Source organism: Lutra lutra, chromosome 18 (genome assembly GCF_902655055.1).
Source record: "Lutra lutra chromosome 18, mLutLut1.2, whole genome shotgun sequence".
In the NCBI taxonomy this organism is placed as follows: Eukaryota; Metazoa; Chordata; class Mammalia; order Carnivora; family Mustelidae; genus Lutra; species Lutra lutra.
In genome coordinates this window covers 37,923,152-37,931,056 of record NC_062295.1, presented here as the reverse complement: position 1 = coordinate 37,931,056, position 7,905 = coordinate 37,923,152, and the positions used below count along the sequence as shown (strand labels likewise).

Genomic DNA, 7,905 nt, shown 5'->3' with positions numbered 1-7,905 from the left:
GGATTCAGCCCTAAGCAGTGAGACACCCACCTTGCCCTTGGAGAACGAAAACCTAGTGAGTGGTTCATTCACTCATTCATTCATTCAGTACTGTTTATTAGGTGCCTATTTTGTGCCTGGCATTGTTCTAAACACTGGGATACACAGCAGTGGACAAAACAAAAGAAAACAATCCTGGTAGGAGATGGACATTTTTCAAATTATCACATAATGTATGTAATTATAAAATGCAATGAGCACGGCAAAGAAGTCTTCTTAAAAACACCGGCCCTAGGATTCTATACCCAGCTAAACTATCATTCAGCAGTCAAGGCAAAACAGGTATTTTTCAGATGTACAACAAATAGAAGACTTTACTACCAGTAGATACCCAATGTCAGTGGGAAGTGGACAAGGAAGAAAGGCCTGAGAAATGAGAAACAGCACAAAAACTCATTAAATTCACTGGCAAATGCAATGAACTAGTAGTGCTTATGTTAAAACACTACTTTTTGTTTTAAGAGTAAAAAAAATATAATCAGTGAAAATGGCAATATAGAAAACGAAGTTAAAGGAGGAATTAATATTACAAAGTAACAAAAACAGGCTTTTTAATCAAACAACTAAAATAGACAAGCCTCTAGCAAGATTTTAAAACAGGGTCTTTCCACATTACCCAGAGAGAGGTCCATACAGTTTTGTTCTGTGTTCCTGTCGTAACTTAAAAGCAAACTTCCACAATGTTCCTTGCAGCAGAAACCTACCTAGGTGGCCCCAACCTTGACTTCCAAATGGAATAGTCCATCTACAAAAGGAAAAGTGACAGCATCTCTGTCACAAATCTGATGAGAAGCTGAGAGAAGCTTCTGCTGGCAACTTACACCGTTGTTGCCATTGAAAACCCAGCTGATGTCAGGGTCATGTGGTCCAGGAACACTGGCCAGCAAGCTGTGCTGAAATTTGCTGCTCCTCCTGGAGCCACTCCCGTTGCTGGCCACTTCACTCCTGGACATTCACTAACCAGATCCAGGCAGCTTTCTACGATCCCAGCCTTCCGGTGGTTACAGATCCCAGGGCTGACCACCAGCCTCTCTCAGAGATGTGTTATGCTAACCTGGCCACTGTTGCTCTGTGTAATACAGACTCTCCCCTGTGCTGTGAGGACATCGCCATTCCTTGCAACAAGAAGAGAGCTCACTCAGCAGGTCTGATGTGGTGGCTGTTGACCCCGGGGATGTTCTGAGCATGCGTGGCACCATTTCCCGGGAACACCCATGGGAGGTCGTGCCTGATCTCTACTTCTAGAAAGATCCTAAAGAGATTGAAAAGGGAGAGCTGGCCGCTGCTGAAAAGGTTGTGATCAAGGAGGAATTTCAGGGTGAGTGGACTGCCCCTGGTCCTGCATTCACTGCCACTGAACCTGAAGTTGCAGACTCGTCTGAGTGTGGTCAGGTGTGCTCTGTGCCTATTCAGCAGCTCCCCACTGAATACTGGAGCCCTCAGCCTGCTGCTGGAAATGGGTTGGCAGCTCCCACTGCTCAGGCTGCTGAGTGGGTAGGAGCAACCACTTAGTGGTCCTAAGCTGTTCTTCCACAAAGGCAAACACGATGCAAAGAAAGCTGATGGAAAAGAAACAGTTTCTTTAAAAGGAGGACAGAAAAAAAAAATAACAATGATAGGAATAGAAACAAACATACAGTTGAGTTCTGTTTTAATGAGGGAAATAAAATAATAAAATGAAATGAAATAAAATAAAATATAAAATTTGGGCACTTGGGTGGCTCAGTCAGTTAAGCATCTGACTCTTGATCTCAGCTCAGGTCTTGATCTCAGGGTCATGAGTCCAAACCTCAAATACCAAAAGTATTTAGACCAATTGGGAACATATCAAACATGTGAAAACTTTACGGAGAAAAGTACAAAGCATGGTCAGAGGTGGGTTTTGTTTTGTTTCAATGCATAGATAAATCATATACAAGCTTAGGAATGTTCAGTGTAATAAAGATAGTGGTTCTCCTTCGATTAATTTCATCCCAACAGGGTTTCTCAAGGAACTTTCCAAGTGGTGGTTTCAGATGCGGGTGGAGCTCCAGCTGTCAAACCCACCTGTTGGAAGCAAAAAGAAGAGGAAAGACGTGGAACAGAAGGGCATGCCCCAGTCTGATGCTTTTTACTCCCACTCAGGAACCCCTGCAGCCAAAATATAGACATGGCCCCATCTAGGAATAAGACAGCTGAGGAAATGTATCCATTCATGTTTTGTTCTGCATAAAGTGGGGTCTGTTACTGAGGAGGGAGGAAGGGCATTTGTGAAGCAACCAACAGGCTTTGCCACTCAATGTAAAGTCTATCTTTAGGAAAATGGATAAATAAGTTGCAATTATGTTGACAATGGAGTACTACATAGTGGTTAAAATGAAGCAAGTAGAGGTACACAGATTCAGATGGCTGAGCTTCAACACAAAAATCTCTTGCCTGAAAAAGAAAGTTGCAAAGTGACTCAAACTATATGATACCATTTATATAAAGTTTAAAAGCCTGCAAAACAACACTGTGTATCTTTTATGGCTCCACAAGATACTTATGTTGGGAAGATATAGAAACACGAATGGGAATGAAAAACACTAAATGCAGGGTGGTGGTTACTTCTGGAGAGGAAGGGTAGGCAATGGGGCCAGACACAGATACGACAAGAATTTTAGTTCCACCTATGATTTTTTTTTGTTTTTTCTTTTTGTTTTTGTTTTGTTTTGTTTTTTAAAGATTTATTTAATTTACTTATTTGACAGAGATCACAAGTCGGTGAGAGGCAGGCAGAGAGAGAGGAGGAAGCAGGCTCCCTGCAGAGCAGAGAGCCCTATTCGGGGCTCGATCCCAGGACCCTGGGATCATGACCTGAGCTGAAGGCAGTGGCTTAATCCACTGAGCCACCCAGGCGCCCCCCACCTATGATGTTTTATTTCTTCAAAACTGAGGGAAAAAGATTTGAAGGAAAATACTGTTAAGGTTAAATCATCAGTACACAGAATATAAGTTATCATTCCCTGTACAGTTTTGTATGTTTGACATTTTTCATAGTTTATGAGCTAGAAGGGGAGAGGGTGAGAAAGAAAGTTATGTAAAGATATAACTAATGAAGTGTAACTTACATACAGTGAATTCACACATCTCAAGTGTACAACTTGATAAATCTTTACAAAGCAAATAAATCCAGAGCATGATCTAGAAGCCAGTGCTAAAGAAAGTTCTCTTAAGTCCCCTCTCAATGATCGCCCCATAAATTGTGTTTGTTTTTGACTTTTGGATGAAGGAATCATGCAACAAACCACAGTGTATTTTCTTTAACGGCTGGCTTCATTGTCTCAGCATGACATCCAGGAGGTTCATCCGGAGGGGCTGTCTTCTAAACGGCCTTGGTGCTGATCCAGGTGGAAGGTAGGAGCTCCATGCTCCACGTGAGGAAGAACATCTCTCACTTCCTGAACCCTGCAAAGCAGTGGCGAGAGAGATCTAAATTTTGGATCCTGGACCCTTGGCTGTTGAGGGAGCCATTGTCCTGCCGACAGCTGTAGGTGGATTTGCCAGTGCTCCCAAACTCCCTCCTGACCCTCAGTTTCCCATTTCCCTCGTCTGATGTCTGCTTTAAATAGAGTAATAACCAAGTGTCAGGGACTGTGGAGGAGCTTGGGACAGACTGCGCATCTCAGCCCTCAGGCAGCTCACCAGGGGTGCAAAATAATTAAATCTGTAAAGGGAGAATGTAGGTATTATTTTTAGCCATATGTCTAAGGTTTGCCTCTCTTCGGTGCCCCTGTTCCAGTCCCTCACTTGCTGCCAGTGTTTTAAAACGGTAACTCCTCCACATTGTATGTGTGAAAAACGTTAACTTACAGAGGAAGACGCCAAGGTATGCTGTGCTGGAGATGCATGCTGGTGGGTCCTGCAGCTGGACTGGGAGGTGCTCTGCATTTTCTTGACAACGCGCTCTGTTTCCTGGGTGTTGAGAGTGTTGGCAAGCTGAGCCCCCTCTACCTGCTCCCTGGTGTGTGGGAGGCTGCAAGGTGGATGCTGTTCCGGGAGCAGCCTGCCCGCCTGTCCAATGCTCTCCCTGACTGCTCACAGTTCCCTGGAATCCATCACTGAAAGTCACGGACCAATGGAAGTCTCAAGCCCAAACTACAAAAACAACAACAACAAAACCATAACAAACAAACGAACAAAAACAAAACAGAAAAAATGAAGGGTGGTGTGAAACGTGCACACACGTTTCACAGACCACAGCCGAATTTGACGTCTATTTTAAACGAGTCGTTCTCACTTCCCTATTACCACTTTGTTTTGTCTGCAGCAGGGAGGCTGATCAGAATTATGTATACTCTCCATGGTCTCCCTGGAAAGATGGATTACCAAAGGTGGCAGTCTGAATTTGACCGCCGGACCCACTGCTCACGTGCAAAGACCGCATTCCCAACCGACCTAAAGAACCTACATCATAACGGTTTTGTTTTCGGGCAAACAAGAGGATGGCACTAATCATCCAGGTAAAACAGGACACGTGGAACTCAGAAAATGTTCCTGGAGATGAGGCCATTAATAGTCACGCCTGAGAGTGGGAAATGCAGAACGGTGAGGTTGACCGAAAGGAAAAGGGCAGTTTGGTTGCCTTAGTGAAGTTGATTCACTAGCCGTGCCAGGGCAATACCAAGGATCTTTCCACCAAGAAGCAAAAACGTGGTAGAGTTCAATCCCTGTTCAGTTTCACCCGAACTGAGCGGTGTCTCTGTGCTTGTGATTTCCCTTTTGACTTGAGAAGGAAGAGAGAATCATGGCTCTGGAGAAAGGAAGGAAGGAAGAGCAGCAAGGTGGTGATGAGATATCAACTGAATTATAGAGAGTCTGTCCAGAAAGTCAGGGAGGCGGTGCTCTTGAGAATTCAGCCAAGGAGAACAGTGGAAACCAATAAATTATTTTGGCTGCTGAGAATAAAAACCTGTTGGTGGAAAAGGCGTGGAACCAGTCACTGGGAAGGAAAGGAAGGGAGTGTCGAGTGAGATTTTGATTTGGTGCCAGCTCCTCTGAAGTTGTAAGAGACAGCTGGTACAGTGGCTGCTGTCCTCTTCCTCCATCAGCAGCTCCCTGGGGCCGCGCCGTGCAACACAGCATCTCCCTTTTGCCACTTGGAGCAGGAGGAGAAATGTTCCTTGTTAAAACCCGAGCCACTCGTACATTTATCAAATCTCGCATCTTCCTATGTGTGCCCACACCAGGGATCAGCAAACGACAAAGTGCCATTCATACCTTAAGAAAAAGAAAACCCAAACTGAAAGGCACCTCTGAGGGACGCAAGCACTTTTGCAGAGTCCTCGCTGAGCCCAAGTCCACGGACTTTCAGTCTTATCGAAATCACTGCTAATTAATACCTTTTCACTTCCTGCTGAAAGAACAACAATTTACAATTAAGTCAGGCAGCCCACGCAAAATCACTCTAACACCTTCTATGTATGTTTTGAAACGTGCTCTCACATTTCATGATCCGTTTACTTTACAAGATGGGTAAACGGCACACAATTATGGCGATAATGTGGCTGAGGTGTTTGGTTTTTATCTCTTCGCAGTAAATTGTGGTTGTTCAAGCCTTCACGGTAATATTTGCATCCCTCTCTCAATTTCTTCCTATCACTTGACAATAAATATGAGGTGTTTTTTTTTTTTGAGAATGTTGGTTTATTGTAATCATATCACCTATTCAAATAGCACCATAATTTAAGAATTTCTTTGTAGGCACGACTCAACTAAATTAATTACACTAACAAAGATATTCTGGGGTCTCTGTGTCTGAAAATATAGTATTAAGTATATTAGCTCCGTTGTGTGTCATTTTTCTCTGCATAGGCAAAAAGTACTGTCTGGATAATTGACCAGGCAATTTTGCTTTTGAATGATACTATCAAAGGACACAAGGATTTAATTTCAGATTTTTTTTTATTAGGAGACTACATTCCACATGTAATTCTCAGCACTGGATCGGGGCTGACTGGCTTCAGAAATTCATGAGCAGCTAGAAGGAATGTCCCAAATCAAAGTCAGGGCTGTGGGGAGAGCTGGACCATGGAGGGCTTCTGGCATCTTAGACCTGGTCTCTTTATTGCTCATTCCTTCTGAAATGTCCTCAGTCTACCTTTGCCAGAGGCATTCTCAGACGTGAGTAAAGGGAGCCCGATAGGCTGTTTGTAGAGGTCCAAAAGGATTAAGATTTGAAGGTGACAGCCCTGTTAGGATAATCTCCCTCTAAACTCACTCAACAGTTGAGGGTCATATCCTTATTATACCTTTTGCCTGTTGGCTCTCTCCTGGGGGCAGTCTCAAAATGTTCTTGAAAATGGTGTCTTAAGAAATAGGCAATCTCACCTTTGTAGAGTGCAGTAGGAAACCACGGTAATGTCACAGTGAGCCTTCCACTACAGTGACATGGGTGGCCTCCCATTAATTAGGTTAGGGAAATGCAGAATTAAATTGCCATCTGGGAGAGTAAAATGACATACCCACCCTTTTTGTTTCATGCTTCCTGAATTTTCAATACACTGAACATGGTCACAGCCAAAGCCATCCTTCAAGATTCTCTGACATTTTAAGGTGTATGGGGTTGACTTTATTCTAAAGCCCTTCTCCCCAGTCCCCACACCAGCACACCAAATCTACTGAGAGACGCAAACCTAAATGGTCATTTATATGACAATAATGACAACTAAACTCTGCCAATACCACTCTGCGGTTTACAAAGTGGCTTTGCAAATATCAGCCCATTTGTTCGTGAACTCAAGATTCCTTGCACTTGGCAGTGATGGTGGTGGGTGGGTGGAACCATGTGGGGTTTGATTTTTTTTTTTTTAATTGTAATAGGAATCAAAGCAAAGGGAGATGTGATCATTCTGCTCTGTAGCTCTCCCTCTGCCCATCTCTCTCCCTCTCCATGAACTCCAGATCTGTGCTGAGCTCCGTGGAACCTCATTACATTTTACTTGGGTGCTATTCTTTAAGGGCCGTCCATGGCCGTTCATAAGGCCCCCCTAGAATGGCAGGAGGTGACCATTTCCTGCTTCTCTGGGGATCGCCCATTCTGAAATGTGACTCTTCCGTTCTTCTCTAATCTTTAGGACTGATGGGGGAGCAGGTTTACGCTGCAAAGCCAGCACAGCTGTTTTGTGACTCATGGGAATATCATATTTAGCATGTTTTCCCCAGTGAAATGTATTTATTTAGATGACACATAATACTGTTTAAAAGCCAACGCTCCTTTGCTCTTACACTCAGCCTTATGGAAGAAAACAGAGGAGTGAAAAAGGCAGAATGAGCTCATTTGAGAGAGCCAGCTGGTCGGAGAGTTCTCTTGGGCCATTCATGCAATGAGCTCACACTGGAAATCTAAACAACGGGGAAATTGACACTGGGCACTGAACTACAGGGCACAAGAAATAGGAAGTAGCTTTGTAGCCAGCTCAGCCTAAGTATCTGTGGTTCACAAATCTTGCCACTGGGGCTGGAAGATCACTGATTGCACACAAGCATTCCGGAAAGAAAAACACAGCCATCTACCACTTGAGCTGATAGGGCATCTCGGGAAGTGATGGCAGCATTATGGCTTTTATCCTCTCTGTAGGTCAGCCTCTGGAAGGTAACAAGACCATTAGCACTTGAACAAGCCAGATGGCCCACTCAGCAGATAACAGGCTCCCTGCCCTGCCCCCTCCAACTAGCCTTGACCCAGTCCCCTAGTTCAGTTGTTTCCAGACTTGCCAACACTGTGCCTTACTCAGTTAGAGCTCAGAACCTACCCCAAATATAAGGAATGGGGGGTGGAATGTAGAAATGACATTAATGTGTAAGTGACAGACAGCCTTCCTTTCCCCTTTTTTATTGTTCTTGATG

At 44.1% G+C, this 7,905-nt stretch overlaps 1 pseudogene; it reads left to right on the top strand.

The window, feature by feature from the left end:
- Window positions 1-719: 719 nt before the first annotated feature.
- LOC125090458 (40S ribosomal protein SA-like) lies at window positions 720-1,551 on the top strand (annotated as a pseudogene).
- The last annotated feature ends 6,354 nt before the right edge of the window (window positions 1,552-7,905 follow it).